Below are 19,675 nucleotides of genomic sequence, written 5' to 3'. Positions count from 1 at the left end.
AGTGTACCAACTTTGTCGGAATATGCCCTCGTTCTTCTCCTCTCTTCTGCTATTCAGGTGAGAGGCATGATTTATGATCTACAATAAGCTTACACATTGCAAAAAGTCAGTGTTCAAAAAGAAGAAAAAAAAATAGAAAAATGAGGGGTATTTTATTTGAACTAAGCAAAATTATCTGCCAATAAAACAAGACAATTTGGCTTGTCAAGACTTTCCAAAACAAGTCAAATTAGCTAACCTCAATGAACCCAAAAGTACCTTAAAATAAGTATATTCTCACTAATAACAAGTGCACTTTTCTTGGTAGAAGAATATGTTGTAAAATAATCTTAAATTAAGTAAATGCTAGTGCCGTTATCTTGACATGATGATATGCACTCGGCGTCATGATTTTTTTTTTATGCTTGAAATAAGAAATAATTACTTTAAAAAAGCAGTTTCATACTTGTGAGTGTTGATGACACAGCTTTGCAACAGTTGATATTCCAGTTTCAAGCATGTTTTACTCAATATAGGTCATCAAATCTCAGCAACAAGCTGTAATATCTTACTGAGATCATTTAGGACCAAAACACTTAAAACAAGTAAAACACTCTAACATAAAATCTGCTTAGTGAGAAGAATTATCTTATCAGACAGAAAATAAGCCAATATCACCCTTATTTGAGATATTTCATCTTACTTAGATTTCAGTTTTTGCAGTGCAGGGAGCAAGGAAGCGAGGAAGCAGGAGACCACACTTAATAGTTTGTCTGTGTCAGCGCTCATAATAACAATATCGCAAATTTATGGTTCATATTCAAATCACGAAATATAAATGGAGTGTTATTGGCGGTTTTTGAATGTTTATTTATTGGATTTTAAAGGCCTACTGAAATGAGATTTTCTTATTTAAACGGGGATAGCAGGTGCATTCTATGTGTCATACTTGATCATTTCGCGATATTGCCATATTTTTGCTGAAAGGATTTAGTAGAGAACATCTTCGATAAAGTTAGCAACTTTTGGTCGCTGATAAAAAAAAGCCTTGCCTGTACCGGAAGTAGCGTGACGTCACAGGTTGTGGAGCTCCTCACATCTGCACATTGTTTGCAATCATGGCCACCAGCAGCGAGAGCGATTCGGACCAAGAAAGCGACGATTACCCCATTAATTTGAGCAAGGATGAAAGATTTGTGGATGAGGAAAGTGAGAGTGGAGGATTAGAGGGCAGTGGAAGCGATTCAGATAGGGAAGATGTTGGGAGAGGTGGGTGGGACCTGATATTCAGCTGGGAATGACTAAAACAGTAAATAAACACAAGACATATATATACTCTATTAGCCACAACACAACCAGGCTTATATTTAATATGCCACAAATTAATCCTGCATAACAAACACCTCCCCACTCCCGTCCATATAACCCGCCAATACAAATCAAACACCCGCACAACACACTCAATCCCACCGCCCAAAGTACCGTTCACCTCCGCAAAGTTCATACAGCACATATATTTCCCCAAAGTTACGTACGTGACATGCACATAGCGACACGCACGTACGGGCAAGCAATCAAATGTTTGGAAGCCGCAGCTGCGTACTCACGGTAGCGCGTATTCAACTCAAAGTCCTCCTGGTAAGAGTCTCTGTTGTCCCAGTTCTCCACAGGCCAATGGTAAAGCTTGACTGTCATATTTCGGGAATGTAAACAATGAAACAACGGCTACGTGTTTGTGTTGCTGCAGCCGGCCGCTAATACACCGCTTCCCACCTACAGCCTTCTTCTTTGCTGTCTTCATTGTCCGTTAAACAAATTGCAAAAGATTCACCAACACAGATGTCCAGAATACTGTGGAATTTTGCGATGAAAACAGACGACTTAAGCTGGCTACCGTGCTGTTCCAAAATGTCCGCTACAATCCGTGACGTCACGCGCAAACGTCATCATACCGAGACGTTTTTAGCCGGCTATTTCCCGGGAAATTTAAAATTGCACTTTATAAGTTAACCCGGCCGTATTGGCATGTGTTGCAATGTTAAGATTTCATCATTGATATATAAACTATCAGACTGCGTGGTCGCTAGTAGTGGCTTTCAGTAGGCCTTTAAATAAATTTATGACATTACGACCCACCTCTGCCTGCGTGTCCTGTTAGTTTACAGCAAATCACTTAATAAATCATGTTGTTATTACGTTGCCATCAAAATGGAGCGGATTTCATGTTGCCGAATCGACTCTCTCCTTACTTCCTCCTACCCGTGAACGACCAGGGCCAAAGTGTGTTCAGTCGCTTTCTGGTCAGGTCAAACTCGCGATGGAAACTCTTTTTGTCCCAACCTCTATCGCTGTGTCTCCATCCTGCGAGGCATTGATCTTTCTCTGACCTTTCACCCTAGCTGTGAGTAATGGAATTGCCTGTCGTCGACACTGTGTTCCGGCCGAGGTCTAATGTGCAACGCATGTTTGCACGGACCTGCCGATCGATACCTGGCCTGCTCCCGTGTCATAGAGGATAGAGACTTCTGTCTGTTAGTTCTGTTGGCCGGCGCCTTATCCTGATTTCTTAAAAGTCCTTAAAGGAAGGGGGAGCCCAGAACAGAGCTGCAATACTCGGTAGTGACAGGTTTCTTTTACTTGAAGTGTTGGGGAGGATTACGAAACCGTCTCATGGGGACTGAAAGGACCTTTAGATTCCAGATGACGAAATTTCAGTAGCAAGTTCTCTTTTAATGTGGTTTTTGCTCCTTAAAATGAATCAAGCAGTCATTTCAGAATCAGAATCAGAAATGCTTTATTAATCCCCGAGGGGAAATTAAGATTTTCAGCACAATCCCATTCAAGAGCAGACAAACATTACAGGGAGACAGAACCGGATCGCTGACGGGTCTGCCAACTTCCTTACAAAAAAATGGGGAGAAACAGGTAAACGCTGCGGGGGATGGGTGTGAAAAAAAAATAAAAAAAAACAGTCTAAGCCTGGGCCCTGGAGAGAGGGTCCAGACTGAGGCCAAGGAGAGAAAAAACTCATAGCCATAGCATACATAAGCAAGTGTGTAAGAGGGAAACATCAAAGAACACAAAGGACATTAATAGACATTAAGCCAGTGGTTCTTAACCTGGGTTCGATCGAACCCTAGGGGTTCGGTGAGTCGGCCTCGGGGGTTCAGCGGAGGTCAAAACACACCCGACTCATCGTGTAAATACAAACTTCTCCCTATCGGCGTATTACGGATACGGCAACATTTGACTGATTTGCAGGTGTGTAATTTGTTGTGAGTTTATGCACTGTGTTGGTTTTGTTGTTTGAACAAGGTGATGTTCATGCACGCTTCATTTTGTGCACCAGTAAAAAAAACATGGTAACACTTTAGTATGGGGAACATATTCACCATTAATTAGTTGCTTATTAACATGCAAATTAGTAACATATTGGCTCTTAACTAGTCATTATTAAGTACTTATTAATGCTTTATTCGTGGCCTTATTATAACCCTAACCCTCTAACCCTGACCCGAACCCTAACCAAATAACTCTAAATTAAGTCTTTGTTATTTAGAATATGTTCCCCATACTAAAGTGTTACCAATAACATATAACTTGGTCTTGAATTTGAAAAAAAACATTTTATTTTTCACTAAAGAAGGGTTCGGTGAATGCGCATACGAAACTGGTGGGGTTCGGTACCTCCAACAAGGTTAAGAAACCACTGCATTAAGCCAGATAAGGTTATCCAGGGTAAATCACACCTAACCTTATCCGTGTCCACACACAATAATGCCACCGTTTAAGACCCCAGCACCTCTCCGTCTGCGGAGTACGCGGAAAATGCACACGTCATAGTCACCTCCAGTGTTGCTTTGTGTGCAAGTACTTAAATTGAACTTATCTGAACAATATCCAGTGTTGTGGTATTTCAATTAACTGGAATCCAGTGTGCTGTGGGGCCCTATTGTAGTGAATCACACCTGAGACATCATAAATTAATCCAATCTTTATTAGACACGTAAACAATGTGATAAATAACATTTTACATCAATCAAACTAGGGATGTAGATATCTGGTCAGGACACTCCTCACTCTTTTGCCTTCACTTTCATTGTCCATTCCTTTTTTGGTGACTTTATATACTCTGGACCTAGACGTTGAGTCCGCGACATACATGGCGGACAATAACTGATACAGTCTGCTTTGCCAGTCCAAATTAATTCGGTGTTTTCCTTAGTCTTCCCTCGACGGCCAGGTAATACAAAGCACACGCTACCTTTTTTTTATCACATCCACGGGAGCTCGCATTCTCGTTGTCTCTCCTTCGACAAATGGACAAAGTTTTTCGCTAAGTAGAATCACAGCTGATATTCGAAAGTTCTCTTGCCGTCTGAGAAGTGTTGTATCCCAAATAGCTGCAATCGCTTTCTATTAAGGTATTCATGTGTGATTTCCACAGGCGTCTGTACATGTAGAGGAAGGAGAAACACGGGCATGTCTGGATGATTCGCCTCCATATTTCCAGTGGTTGGCTCCGAGTTACGAAACCGCTTTTATTATGAAGCTGGCTGTGGCGCGTTGTTTCTGACGTCACTTCCTGTGTGGGGCGCAGTCTTTCTGGTGTCACTTCCTCTCCGAACCCAGTTTGTAAACGATCAATGAGTCCATACAAAGTTAAGTGCCGGAGAATCAAGAAATATACGGCGTACTTAGCCGTGTAAAAATGTGTCCGAGGAGGGGGACCTTAAACGCTGGTTTAGTGTGGCTGAAAACAGGGCTTAGGCTAAATAATTATTCGTTTAAGGCAGGGGTGTCCAAACTTTTTCCACTGAGGGCGGCACACTGAAAAATCAAAGCAAGCGGGGGACATTTTGATATTTTCTTATTTTAAAAACCAATACAATATATGTATAAAACATATACATTAAGGCCTCCACTCAGGCTTGATCCCGGGGACCCCAAAGGGTTTTGGTCCAAAAAAGATTTAAAATGTGTCATTATTCAGTATTATTATCTCTAGATCAACATTAGGTCTATCTGTCAATATAACGTTTTTAAAGATTTAAGTCGTATGCTCTTTTTGTCAAAGAAAACCCTGTTTTTAAATGGAAAAAAAACAAAATATGCAATATTTTCACCCAATAACATTTTTAAAAGGACTATTTCAGATTATACATTAATTGGAGCATTAAAAAGGTCAATAACTCATGACACCATTGATTTTAATTCATTATTATTTTTTGAGCAATGACACTTAAAAACAAATCACACAAAAATTATTGGGGAACCAAAAGTGTCCTATTCATTAAAGTGTTAAAAAATAAATTATACATTTTTTTTACTGTTTACTAGGGATGTCCGATAATGGCTTTTTGCCGATATCCGATATGCCGATATTGTCCAACTCTTTAATTACCGATACCGATATCAACCGATACCGATATCAACCGATATATACAGTCGTGGAATTAACACATTATTATGCCTAATTTGGACAACCAGGTATGGTGAAGATAAGGTACTTTGTAAAAAAATGAATCAAATAAAATAAGATAAATAAATTAAAAACATTTTCTTGAATAAAAAAGAAAGTAAAACAATATAAAAACAGTTACATAGAAACTAGTAATTAATGAAAATTTGTAAAATTAACTGTTAAAGGTTAGTATTATTAGTGGACCAGCAGCACGCACAATCATGTGTGCTTACGGACTGTATCCCTTGCAGACTGTATTGATATATATTGATATATAATGTAGGAACCAGAATATTAATAACAGAAAGAAACAACCCTTTTGTGTGATTGAGTGTGAATGAGTGTAAATGGGGTGGGTTGGTGCACTAATTGTAAGTGTATCTTGTGTTTTTTATGTGGATTTAATTTAAAAAACAAAAAAAACAAAAAAAAAACGATAGTGATAATAAAAAAAAACGATACCGATAATTTCCGATATTACATTTTAACGCATTTATCGGACATCTCTACTGTTTACGTTTAACACAATAATCTCGAGATCAACTTCAGATCTATCCGTCAATTATACGTTGTATTGTTGTTTATGTTTTTTGTTTGTTCGTTTTAGGCCCTTCTTTAAAAAAAATTAAAAAAAAAAGCTAAATTTTTTATATGGCAAACACAAAATAAGCAACATTTTCCCAAAAAAATATCTCAAAGTGCAATATTTAATGTGACGTAATTGGGGCCTTGGATAGGTCAATAATTCATAATAACATTGATTTTGATTCATTATTATTTTTTAAAGAAAGAAACAGCCTGCATGGCAGCTTTGTGTTATTAGAGTAAACATTGCAACATTTTCTTGTTACATTTCACCTGTTTGCTCTTTCATACCACTTTTTATGTTTTTAATTTTTTTAATCGTATTTTAAAATGGGCCGTGGGGCCATTAAAAAATGACCTGCGGGCCGCAAATGGCCCCCGGGCCGCACTTTGGACACCTCTGGTTTAAGGGGTTAAACGACTTAGTGTAGACAATGCCTAAAAGAGCAAAGCTGATGCAACCAGCCATTTCTAGACACAGCTACAAAAGTAAAACAAAGACAACAACAAAAAACATATACACTGTGGTGGCCTCTGCTGTGTTCCACGCTGGGGTGGGGGGGAACATGGCCAGAGACAGGAGCAGACCCAACAAAGCAACCAAGAGAGCCGACTCCACCGTCAGTCGCCCACTAACTCTCGGCCTGTGTCCAGTCCGCATGGATGAGCGGATGCGTCTAAGGCAGGGGTCACCAACCTTTTTGAAACCAAGAGCTACTTCTTGGGTTCTGATTAATGCGAAGGGCTACCAGTTTGATACACACTGAAATAAATTGCCAGAAATAGCCAATTTGCTCAATTTACCTTTAACTCTATGTTATTATTAATAATTAATGATATTTATCTTTGTGGAAACACTGATCATCTTAATGATTTCTCACAATAAATATATATAGAAACAGATAAATATCAATATGCAACACTTTATTTTTATATTTTCTCTAAGTGCACATTTTTCAAACTGAACATTTTCAAATGATCACTTCTAAGACAGTCTTGTGAAATCACAATATCCCATATTAACTAGATAGCCACTAACATTTTTTAACAAATCATGAATTACTTTGCACCGTGTTTGTACAAATAATAACTCATGTAAAATACAAAATTCAACTCTCAAATTTTCAAATAAATCATGTCACACTTTGAACTGGACACCAAATCTGTTATCTGTTTCTTTGTCAGTTAGTGAAGACCAAGTCTTTAAAATATTTTCTTGGATTTTCAAATTCTATTTGAGTTTTGTCTCTCTTAGAATTAAAAATGTCGAACAAAGCGAGACCAGCTTGCTAGTAAATAAATAACATTTCAAAAATAGAAGCAGCTCACTGGTAAGTGCTGCTATTTGAGCTATTTTTAGAAAAGGCCAGCGGGCTACTCATCTGGTCCTTACGGGCTACCTGGTGCCCGCGGGCACCGCGTTGGTGACCCCTGGTCTAAGGAGACCGAGGTGTCCGATACCTGCTCATTCAGCCAAGACACTGTGAGGCTCGTCCTCAACGCTAGCCCAACGGACTCTGGTGTGGCAGAGACCCAGCAGCTGGTCTCCATGGCCAAAAGGCTCCCGGGAGGCAGATCCAGAAGTTCACAAAAAAGCCCCGCAGAAGTCACGAAAGTGCCCCCCCTTTGTCACACAGTCCCAAAGGGTCCCGAACCAAAAGACAAAAAACAAAAAACCCACATGAAAACAAGAGGGAAACATCAGGAACACAAAAGGGTGATAGCACAGAGCTCCTCAGCCAATACGTTTTAATATTATAATATTTTTTTCCCCATAATATTATTAGTTGTCAAGTAATCTGTAGATAACTGACTGTACTTGGAACGCCCCCTTTCCATCGCCAGACTTGTTTTGCCACCCCCTGTCATATACAGAACTGGAATCCATTCCTCCTCATAGCGGTGTGGCAAAAGCAGGCCCGGCCCTAACCAATCTGGCGCCCTAGGCAAGATTTTAGGTGGCGCCCACCCCACATCGGCAGTGAAGTGTATATACTCACAAGAAACCGAATAGCTTTGTCTTTGACCTTTTTTTTTTACTTAAAGAAAGCAAATTAACAATCAGAATAGTTAACAAGATCAAAAAAACTATGGATAAATAAATGAATACAAAAAATAAAAAATGAATATATGAAATACAATATTTTTTACATACATAAACACAAAATAAAACGTGTCAACAAGTTGCATTGAATACATTTAAAATACAATATAAATAAGGCACTGCACAAAACAAGATAACAAACCAGTATGACTTTAACAACTATATTACAAAAAAAGGGGATCCAACAGAGTTCTCTATTTGTGCTTTTTAATATTGCATTAACTAGAATGGCTTACAAATTACTGTACACCAGGGAGTACTGTAATTACCTAACGTTACATTGTTATTTTCCATAACAATTTAGCCCCCTCCACAATATTAACCCGACGTTAAAACAGAACTAGCTATGTATTGATTAGGAATTGCCGAATCATGTAACATTAGCTTAATGCTAAAGGTTACTATCACATTCTGTAACAGACAAATAATTTCATGTAGGCTAACGTTACCTACCTGCTACCTCTGTCTTTTTCTCGTTTCTCCTCCTCTTCTTTTCTCTTTTTTCTTCCCTGGGCACCTGACAGTTTTGGCCGTTTTGACATCTTGTGTTGATTTTTTGATGTGGTGACGTCCAAAAAGAGTCATGATACGGGAAGGGAGGGGGCGCACCGTGCCGGGGGAGGGGAGGGCGTAATGTTGTAACAAATAATATTTCTATTAAATAGGCTTTACTTTGCATTTTAATTAACGTGGGATTATTTTATGTATTTAGAAATAATAGTACCAACTTTTTTATTTTTTTCCTCCAACATTTGTGGCACTGGCGTGGCGCCCCCTAATGGACGGCGCCCTTAGCATTTGCCTATATGGCCTATGCCACGGGCCGGCCCTGGGCAAAAGGCATGCAAAATACTATTTTGATCACCTCATTCCATGTTTTTGTCGTCCTGATCCATGATTACTCCAACACTGATAAGGTCAACATTGTATACATTTAAAATGATCAACATTTCTGGACTTCCCAGCTCCTCCACATAAACCAGGGGTGTCCAAACTTTTTCCACTGAGGGCCGCACACGGAAAAATTAAAGCATGTGGGGGCCATTTTGATATTTTTCATTTTCAAACCATAACAAAATATATGCATTTTTTAATTTATTTTACCTTTAGGGGTCCCGGGGACCATAAAGGGTCTCAGTCATTAAAATGTTAAAAATAAGTCAGATTATTATTATTTTTTTAATTATTTAACGCTTACAGTAAATCTCTATATCAACTTCAAGTTGATATAAAGTAATACACATTAAAAAAAAATGTTTTATGGCTTTTCTGTCAAAAACAACTTAGTTTTTTTATAGTAAAACTGAAATATGCAGTATTTAGTAATTAGAGCCCTAAAAGATCAATAATGCAGGACACCATTGATTTGAATTCTTTCATATTTTTGAGTAATCACAGTGAAAAGATAAATAAAAAATCACTAAATATATTTGGGATCCAAAAGGTGCCCCACTCATAAAATGATACATTTTTATTAGGTTTTTCTTTTACTTTCAACACTTAAGTTACAAGATCAACTTCAGATATATCTGTCCATTTTATGCTGGAACTATTATTTTGTTGGTTTTATGCCCTTTTGTCAAAGAAAACTTGTGATGTTTTTATATGGCTACTACACAATATATGCAATATTTACCACACAAAACATTTTAAAGTGAAATATTTGAAGTCATTGGAGCCCTAAAAATAATTCATTATAACATGGATTTTTTTGTCATTATTTTTTTTTTTTTTGAGCAATGGCAAAAAAAAGAAAAATGAAGAAAGACAAAATAAAATAAAAAAACAGCCTGCATGGCAGCTTTTGTGTCAACATTGCAACTTTTTCATGTTATATTTCCCCTCATTCCACTTTTTTTAATGTTCTTTTTTATTTTTACAATAGTATTTCCAGAATGTGTGGCGGGCCGGTAAACAATTAGCTGCGGGCCGCAAATGGCCCCCGGGCCGCACTTTGGACACCCCTGACATAAACCGTAGCTTCTGTTTCCTCATGCTCTTTCAGCATTTCGACGAGTTCCTTGAGGAAAACATCAGGATACGAGGGCTTACCTTCTTTTTCTCGTTGTTCCACAGCTTCTGACTCAGTAGTGCATATGTGATATATTGTTTTGTATTGATTTGTTGCATTGGATGTTCTAATGCACTACCGGCAAAGAAATACCAAGAAAATGTTTCTTTTGTGCGAAGGGGCAGGAAATATAAGATTTTCTTCATCCTGTTCCTTTTCGACATGGCTGTGTATTGAATGCAGTAAGGTATGTGATGTTGTTGAAATGTTGTTGAAATGTACACATCCAAGTACGAAATAAATAAATAATTGAATTGAATTGAATTGAATTGTCTTTCTCCCCTTGAGGGTGTTCCTGTATTTGGGAATTGCATTTTTTTTCTCAGTCTTTTACTTTTATTACATCCAAACTCTGACCCAGACCTTTCTTCTTCAAAGTCAGACTCATTCAAATGGTTACTGCAAATTACACTCCTCTCGCCTGGTCTGTCAAATTGACTGAAGAGGTCCATACTTTCCTCATACTCCCCATCATTTGGAAATGTATGCTTCTTTAATTGAATTGCTAGAACCTGCAGCAATGCATCTGGCAGACACATTTGCTCATTCCTTCAAATTTCGCACACAAATATCATGATTCGGAATGAAGTTGCTACCAAAACACATACTACGCAATATGAAATTCCATCCAGGGGCGTGGTTATTTACAGCTAGAATTCACCAACTCGAGTATTTCATATATATTTCATATATATATATATATATATATATATATATATATATATATATATATATATATATATATATATATATATATATATATATATATATATATATATATATATATATATATATATATATATATATATATATATATATATATATATATATATATATATATATATATATATAATATATATATATTTGTATGAAATACTTGACTTTCAGTGAATTCTAGCTATATATATATATATATATATATATATATATATATTTTATTTACATAAAAGAAATACTTGAATTTCAGTGTTCCGGTGGCTGTCCATTAGATAGCAGTATTGTCCTGTTTAACTTCTCCGTTCATGATGAGTATAGGCAAGCTGTTTATATTGTGGGAAAGCGGACGTGAGAACAGGCTGTCCCCACTCAGTCTCAGGTCCGCATTGAGCTGGAGGGGGCGTGGCCTCCGGCTCCGGCTGAATACCGGGAGTTTGTCGGGAGAAAATCTCTGCCGGGAGGTTGTCGGGATAGGCGCTGAATACCGGGATTCTCCCGCTAAAAACGGGAGGGTTGGCAAGTATGTGGGGGGCGGGGTTTGGTGGTAGCGGGGGTGTATATTGTAGCATCCAGGAAGAGTTAGTGCTGCAAGGGGTTCTGGGTATTTGTTCTGTTGTGTTTATGTTGTGTTACGGTGCGGATGTTCTCCCAAAATGTGTTTGTCATTCTTGTTTGGTGTGGGTTCACCGTGTGGCGCATATTTGTAACAGTGTTAAAGTTGTTTACACGGTCACACTCAGTGTGACCTATATGGCTGTTGATCAAGTATGCTTTGCATTCACTTATGTGTGTGTAAAAGCCGCATATATTATGTGACTGAGCTGTCATGCTGTTTGTATTGAGGAAAAGCGGTGGTAGCGGGGTTGTATATTGTAGCGTCCCGGAAGAGTTAGTGCTGCAAGGGGTTCTGGGTATTTTTTCTGTTGTGTTTATGTTGTGTTACGGCGCGGATGTTCTCCCAGAATGTGTTTGTCATTCTTGTTTGGTGTGGGTTCACAGTGTGGCGCATATTTGTAACAGTGTTAAAGTTGTTTATATGGACACACTCAGTGTGACCTATATGGCTGTTAATCAAGTATGCCTTGCATTCACTTATGTGTGTGTAAAAGCCGCATATATTATGTGACTGGGCCGGCACGCTGTTTGTATTGAGGAAAAGCGGTGGTAGCGGGGTTGTATATTGTAGCGTCCCGGAAGAGTTAGTGCTGCAAGGGGTTCTGGGTATTTTTTCTGTTGTGTTTATGTCGTGTTACGGCGCGGATGTTCTCCCAGAATGTGTTTGTCATTCTTGTTTGGTGTGGGTTCACAGTGTGGCGCATATTTGTAACAGTGTTAAAGTTCTTTATATGGTCACACTCAGTGTGACCTATATGGCTGTTGATCAAGTATGCTTTGCATTCACTTATGTGTGTGTAAAAGCCGCATATATTATGTGACTGGGCCAGCACGCTGTTTGTATGGAGGAAAAGCGGACGTGACGACAGGTTGTAGAAACCGGGAGAAGCCGGGAGAAACCGGGAGAAATTCGGGAGAATAGTTGCCCCGGGAGATTTTCGGGAGGGGCACTGAAATTCGGGAGTCTCCCGGGAAAATCGTGAGGGTTGGCAAGTATGTCTCCCTGTAATGTCTGTCTGTTCTTGAATGGAATTTTGTGGAAAATCTTAATTTACCCTCTGGGATTATTAAAGTATTTCTGATTCTGATTCTGATGATACAAAATAACACATAAATCACAAGACATTACACATTACAAGCATACCATAAGCACAGACCATGGACAACACAATTAAACAAACAACAACAACAAAAACAAGTGAATAATCTAATTGTGCGTGCATGTCTGATTAGTTTTCAACGCTTTTGGATTGCAATTGCTACATAGGGAAACATTTTTGTCTACTTAAAGGCCTACTGAAAGCCACTACTACCGACCACGCAGTCTGATAGTTTATATATCAATGATGAAATCTTAACATTGCAACACATGCCAATACGGCCGGGTTAGATTAGTTAAGTGCAATTTCAAATTTCCCGGGAAATATCCGTCTGAAAACTTCTCGGTATGATGACGTTTGCGCGTGACGTCACGGGTTGAAGCAGACATTTTGGAATAGCACGGTAGGCAGCTAAGTCGTCTGTTTCCATCACATAATTCCACAGCATTCCGGACATCTGTGTTGGTGAATCTTTTGCAATTTGTTTAAAGAACAATGGAGACAGCAAAGAAGAAAGCTGTAGGTGGGATCGGTGTATTAGCGGCTCGCTACAGCAACGCAACCAGGAGGACTTGGAGTTGGATAGCAGACGTGCTATCCGACGCTAGCCGCCGACCGCACCGATGATCGGGTGAAGTCCTTCGTCGCGCCGTCGATCGCTGGAACGTAGGTGAGCACGGGTGGTGATGAGCAGATGAGGGCTGGCGTAGGTGGAGAGCTAATGTTTTTAGCATAGCTCTGTCGAGGTCCCGTAGCTAAGTTAGCTTCAATGGTGTCGTTAGCAACAGCATTGCTAGGCTTCGCCAGGCTGGACAGCATTAACCGTGTGGTTACAGGTCCAGGGTTTGGTTCGGTGTCTCCGGATAGTAGAAGTAAAAATAGTATTGTTGATCTTCTGTCTATCCTTCCAGTCAGGGGCTTATTTCTTCTGTTTCTATCCGCAGTTAAGCCCGATGCTATCACGTTAGCTCCGAAGCTAAAGTGCTTCACCGATGTATTGTCGTGGAGATAAAAGTCACTGTGAATGTCCATTTCGCGTTCTCGACTCTCATTTTCAAGAGGATATAGTATCCGAGGTGGTTTGAAATACTAATCCGTGATCCACAATAGAAAAAGGAGAAAGTGTGGAATCCAATGAGCCAGCTTGAACCTAAGTTCCGGTCAGAGCGAAACAAGATACACTGCACTTTAATCCTTCACTCTCACTTTTCAGATTCTTTATTTTGTCCATTCTTAACATGTACAAGACACATAAGAACTGAAATTACATTTTCGGCACAATCCCGCTAAGAGCAGACATACGTTACAGGGAGACAAGACGGGACCGCCAACGGATCAGCCTCACTTAGGCGCTCCTTAAAAAGGTGGGAAAAAGGTGACATTGGGGAAGGGGGGAAGTAAAAAAAATATCAGTCTGAGGCTGGACCCTCAGGAATGGTCCAGACTGAGTCCGAGGAAAAAAACCTCACATAGCATGGCACACATAAACATGGTACATGTAATCACAACAACTCGCAACAGAGTCATCCAACAGGACTTTGGAGGCCGGCAGCTGCTGTTGAGCGCTGCTCAGCCCCCACAACCCCGGAGGAATTAAGCAGTGGTGAAGGCGTTGATTTGGGGAGGGGTGTGTGCGTGCATGTATGCCCAATTAACTTGGGTGAGATGTTGGAATTGTCTTTATGGGCCGAGGCCGGCCCCAAGAGTTCAAGAGTTCAAGAGTCCGACCCAGGTGCTTTTGAAAAGAAGGGAAAGGTCAAAAGCGTCCATCTTTGAGGAGTCCTCAGGGGAGTGTTTTCAAACAGCCTGTTCCTCAAGGCCATTCGAGGGAGTCAAATCGTAGATTAAGATGTTGTTTTTTCTTCGAGCAGTCAAAACAATGACATTCCTGCTCTGTATGCTGGCTCTGACAATTCCAATTTATTCTTTCTCTTTCTCTAACTTCATCAAGATGGAATCTACCTTGCGATTCAAATCAGCAATCGCTCCAGTCTGTGATCCCACAGCACGACCCAATCCTTCCATTGCGTTGAACAGCCTGTTGGCCCCTTGAGTGGCTGCCATCGTCTTCCGAATTTGACGATACACCAGAGCAATGCCCAGCCCAATCAGCAAATGCCCTGCGATCACAGCTCCAAATAGGTAGATGTCTTCCACGTCCTCGATGGAAAGGACTGAGAGGCACATGATTCTCCAAGTATTCCAGGAATCTCTCACGTACCCCGCAGCAATGGTTCCATCAGGGCAGCCAGGCTCCCCCGAACCTCTTTTCCTTGTCGAAAAGACTGTGTCAATTGCGTCGAGAGTCCAGTTGATCAAATTCATTTTGATGTTTAGATTTGAGGACAGCTCAAGAAAAGAGGCTTCAAAATAGTTCAGACAAGACAAAAACAAAGAGAGCAAGCAGGGAAGGAGGGAGCGGAGAAAAATGCGACCGCCTTCACCAGAGGCAAGACAGAAAAAAAAAAAAAAAATAAAATAAAAAAATAAAAAAAAATTCATCCATGAATCTTTCATCCTCGCTCAAATTAATGGGGTAATTGTCGCTTTCTCGGTCCGAATCGCTCTCGCTGCTGGTGTAAACAATGTGCAGATGTGAGGCGCCCTTCAACCTGTGACGTCACGCTACTTCCGGTGCAGGCAAGGCTTTTTTTTTATCAGCGACCAAAAGTTGCGAACTTTATCGTCGATGTTCTCTACTAAATCCTTTCAGCAAAAATATGGCAATATCGCGAAATGATCAAGTATGAGACATAGAACGGATCTGCTATCCCCGTTTAAATAATACAATTTCATTTCAGTAGGCCTTTGATACCTGCATTGTCCTTTCCATCCTTATCCTTTCCATCCTTTGAAAATGAGCTAACTGTGTGGAACAATTTCCTTTGTGGATCAATATAGTTCGTCTAAGTCTAACTACTGTTTCAGTGCAGTTTTAAATGTTAAATAGGTGTCACAGTTTCTGACATGGGCTGGCAGCCTGTTCCATGACTGTATGCCTCTTATAGACCCCACCACATTTTGGATCTAAAAGTAGGCATTTCAAAATATGATGAAGTCCGAACCCTTAAATCACTACTGTGTCTATTTTGGGGGGAACTTTACCTGTAGACATACTTTTTGCATCCAGGACCTTGAAATAAGTGTCAGAAATAGAGTACCCTTTAATTGTGGTTAGTGGATTTTATTTTTCCATCCATCCATCCATCTTCTTCCGCTTATCCGAGGTCGGGTCGCGGGGGCAGCAGCCTAAGCAGGGAAACCCAGACTTCCCTCTCCCCAGCCACTTCGTCCAGCTCCTCCCGGGGGATCCCGAGGCGTTCCCAGGCCAGCCGGGAGACATAGTCTTCCCAACGTGTCCTGGGTCTTCCCCGTGGCCTCCTACCGGTCGGACGTGCCCTAAACACCTCCCTAGGGAGGCGTTCGGGTGGCATCCTGACCAGATGCCCGAACCACCTCATCTGGCTCCTCTCCATGTGGAGGAGCAGCGGCTTTACTTTGAGCTCCCCCCGGATGGCAGAGCTTCTCACCCTATCTCTAAGGGAGAGCCCCGCCACCCGGCGGAGGAAACTCATTTCGGCCGCTTGTACCCGTGATCTTGTCCTTTCGGTCATAACCCAAAGCTCATGACCATAGGTGAGGATGGGAACGTAGATCGACCGGTAAATTGAGAGCTTTGCCTTCCGGCTCAGCTCCTTCTTCACCACAACGGACCGATACACCGTCCGCATTACTGAAGACGCCGCACCGATCCGCCTGTCGATCTCACGATCCACTCTTCCCTCACTCGTGAACAAGACTCCGAGGTACTTGAACTCCTCCACTTGGGGCAGGGGCTCCTCCGCAACCCGGAGATGGCACTCCACCCTTTTCCGGGATTTTATTTTTGAACTGTTGCTATATTATTGGTTGGATTGCTGCCACAAAGGGAAAACAAATACTTTTTAAATGGATATTGGTATAGATAGCGTGTGTGCGATTACACCACCTTGTTCAATCAATCAATCAATGTTTATTTATATAGCCTTAAATCACAAGTGTCTCAAAGGGCTGTACAAGCCACAACGACATCCTCGGTACAGAGCCCACATACGGGCAAGGAAAAACTCACCCCAGTGGGACGTCGGTGAATGACTATGAGAAACCTTGGAGAGGACCGCATATGTGGGTAACCCCCCCCCCTCTAGGGGAGACCGAAAGCAATGGATGTCGAGTGGGTCTGACATAACATTGTGAAAGTCCAGTCCACAGTGGATCCAACACATCAGCGGGAGTCCAGTCCACAGCGGGGCCAACAGGAAACCATCCCGAGCGGAGACGGGTCAGCAGCGCAGAGATGTCCCCAACCGATGCACAGGCTAGTGGTCCACCCGGGGTCCCGACTCTGGACAGCCAGCACTTCATCCATGGCCACCGGACCTATGCAACTCCCCCTCGCAAGGGACAGGGGAGAAGAGGAGAGAAGAAAAGAAACGGCAGATCAACTGGTCTAAAAAAAGGGGGGTCTATTTAAAGGCTAGATTATACAAATGAGTTTTAAGATGGGACTTAAATGCTTCTACTGAGGTAGCATCTCTAACTGTTACCGGGAGGGCATTGTTGTGCTTTGGTGGCTTTTACGCTTCAGCCAATACACGTGGAAAACATCCACGAACCGTCGTTCCAATGCCAAGAATCAGGACTCCCCTTTTTAAATAGCCGAACCCCTCCTCCTCCGGCCCTCAACCCCCATGTGCTATGTCGATGCCACAAAGCCACCCAGAATAGCAAGGCTGCGTTCCACTGGCCAGCTGACATGCTGTTGTCATTTTACGCACATTTACAAAGCTTCATGTGTCCTTGAATTCTTATTCACCTATAAAGAAAAATTCTTGCCCAACACAGATGAAGTCTTTACCCTCATAAGACTGATTTAGTGTCATGTGTTAGTTAATACTCGCCATACTCCACATCACTGTCAAGCCTGCAGTTAATCCCTCAGCTGTTTTGCGTGGGGTTGGCTGCTCAGGCCGCTACATTCACCAGTTGCGGTGCTGATCAGATTTAATCAGTCCGTCCACAGTGGTTGGAGGCTTGGTCCAGAAGTTGATGCCAGATGTGGATTATCCTAGCCTACAGATAGTAGTAAAGACCCCCATTTATTACACCCTTTTAGGGTGTTTGTTCTCAGGAGCATGACAAGTTCTGCATTCAATCCAGCATTCTTGGCATGTATTGGTCTTCTTGTTTCCAAACGGTTTCATGATACAGTGGTACCTCAACTTACGAGTAATTTAGGATACAAGCTGTCGCTCTGCTTTTTGCTATCCTTAAAATTGCGTATATAATTACGAGTATTTCTGCCGCAAGTTGAAGTAGTATTTGTCCACGGCTATCTGTAATTACATGGAGTTTAAGCAGGCCCGGCCCTAACCAATCTGGCGCCCTAGGCAAGATTTTAGGTGCCCCCCCCCACATCGGCAGTGAAGTGTATATACTCACAAGAAGCCGAATAGCTTTGTCTTTGACCTTTTTTTTTACTTAAAGAAAGCAAATTAACAATCAGAATAGTTAAGAAGATAAAAAAAAAAATGAATAAATAAATGAATACAAAAAATAAAAAATGAATATATGAAATACAATATTTTTTACATACATAAACACAAAATAAAACGTGTCAACAAGTTGCATAAAATAAATTAAAAATACAATATAAATAAGGCACTGCACAAAACAAGATATCAAACCAGTATGACTTTAACAACTATATTACAAAAAAAGGGGATCCTACAGAGTTCTCTATTTGTGCTTTTTAATATTGCATTAACTAGAATGACTTACAAATTACTGTACACCAGGGAGTACTGTAATTACCTAACGTTACATTATTATTTTCCATAACAACTTAGCCCTCTCCACAATATTAACCCGACGTTAAAACAGAACTAGCTATTTATTGATTAGCAATTGCCGAATAATGTAACATTAGCTTAATGCTAAAAAGCCAGGTTACTATCACATTCTGTAACAGACAAATAATTTCATGTAGGCTAACGTTACCTACCTGCTACCTCTGTCTTTTTCTCGTTTCTCCTCCTCTTCTTTTCTATTTTTCTTCCCTGGGCACCTGACAGTTTTGGCCGTTTTGACATCTTGTGTTGATTTTTTGATGTGGTGACGTCCAAAAAGAGTCATGATACGGGAAGGGAGGGGGCGCACCGTGTGGGGGAAGGGGGGGGGGGGGGGAGGGTAAGGTTGTAACAATTAATATTTCTATTAAATAGGCTTTATTTTGCATTTTAATTAACGTGGGATTATTTTTTGTATTTAAAAATAATAGTACCAACTTTTTTTTTTTTTTTTTTCCCTCCAACATTTGTGGCATTGGCGTGGCGCCCCCTGATGGACGGCGCCCTTAGCATTTGCCTATACGGCCTATGCCACGGGCCGGCCCTGAGTTTAAGTTCAAGTTAAAGTACCAATGATTGTCACACACACACTAGGTGTGGTGACATTTGTCCTCTGCATTTGACCCATCGCGTTGTTCACCCCCTGGGAGGTGAGGGGAGCAGTGGGCAGCAGCGGTGGCCGTGCCCGGGAATCATTTTTGATGGTTTAACCCCCAATTCCAACCCTTGATGCTGAGTGCCAAACAGGGAGGTAATGGGTCCCATTTTTATAGTCTTTGGTATGACTCGGCCCGGGTTTTAACTCACAACCTACCGATCTCAGGGCGGACACTCTAACCACTAGGCCACTGAGTAGGTTTAATAACTAAATGTATTCTTAACCTGCTGTCACTTTGCCTTTGCAAATGTGTTTGTACTGTAGTTTTATCTGTCCGTGCAATATATCTATTGTACAATGTCCCTATCAAACAGATAACGTAAATGCGACACCAACCGAATCCGAAAAACAAACCATTAAATAGGTGTCCTACCGCTTATCGCAGAGCCGTCAGTCTCTTCCACTCCGAAGCAGAATCCAGGTTCGTCACCACACAGCGGACATTAATCCACGCAAATAGAGAGAAGTAACTGAAAAAACTGAATGGGCGAGCA

The sequence above is a fragment of the Entelurus aequoreus genome, linkage group LG01 (assembly GCF_033978785.1).
Source record: "Entelurus aequoreus isolate RoL-2023_Sb linkage group LG01, RoL_Eaeq_v1.1, whole genome shotgun sequence".
NCBI classification, from domain to species: Eukaryota; Metazoa; Chordata; class Actinopteri; order Syngnathiformes; family Syngnathidae; genus Entelurus; species Entelurus aequoreus.
This window is presented reverse-complemented; position numbering follows the sequence as displayed.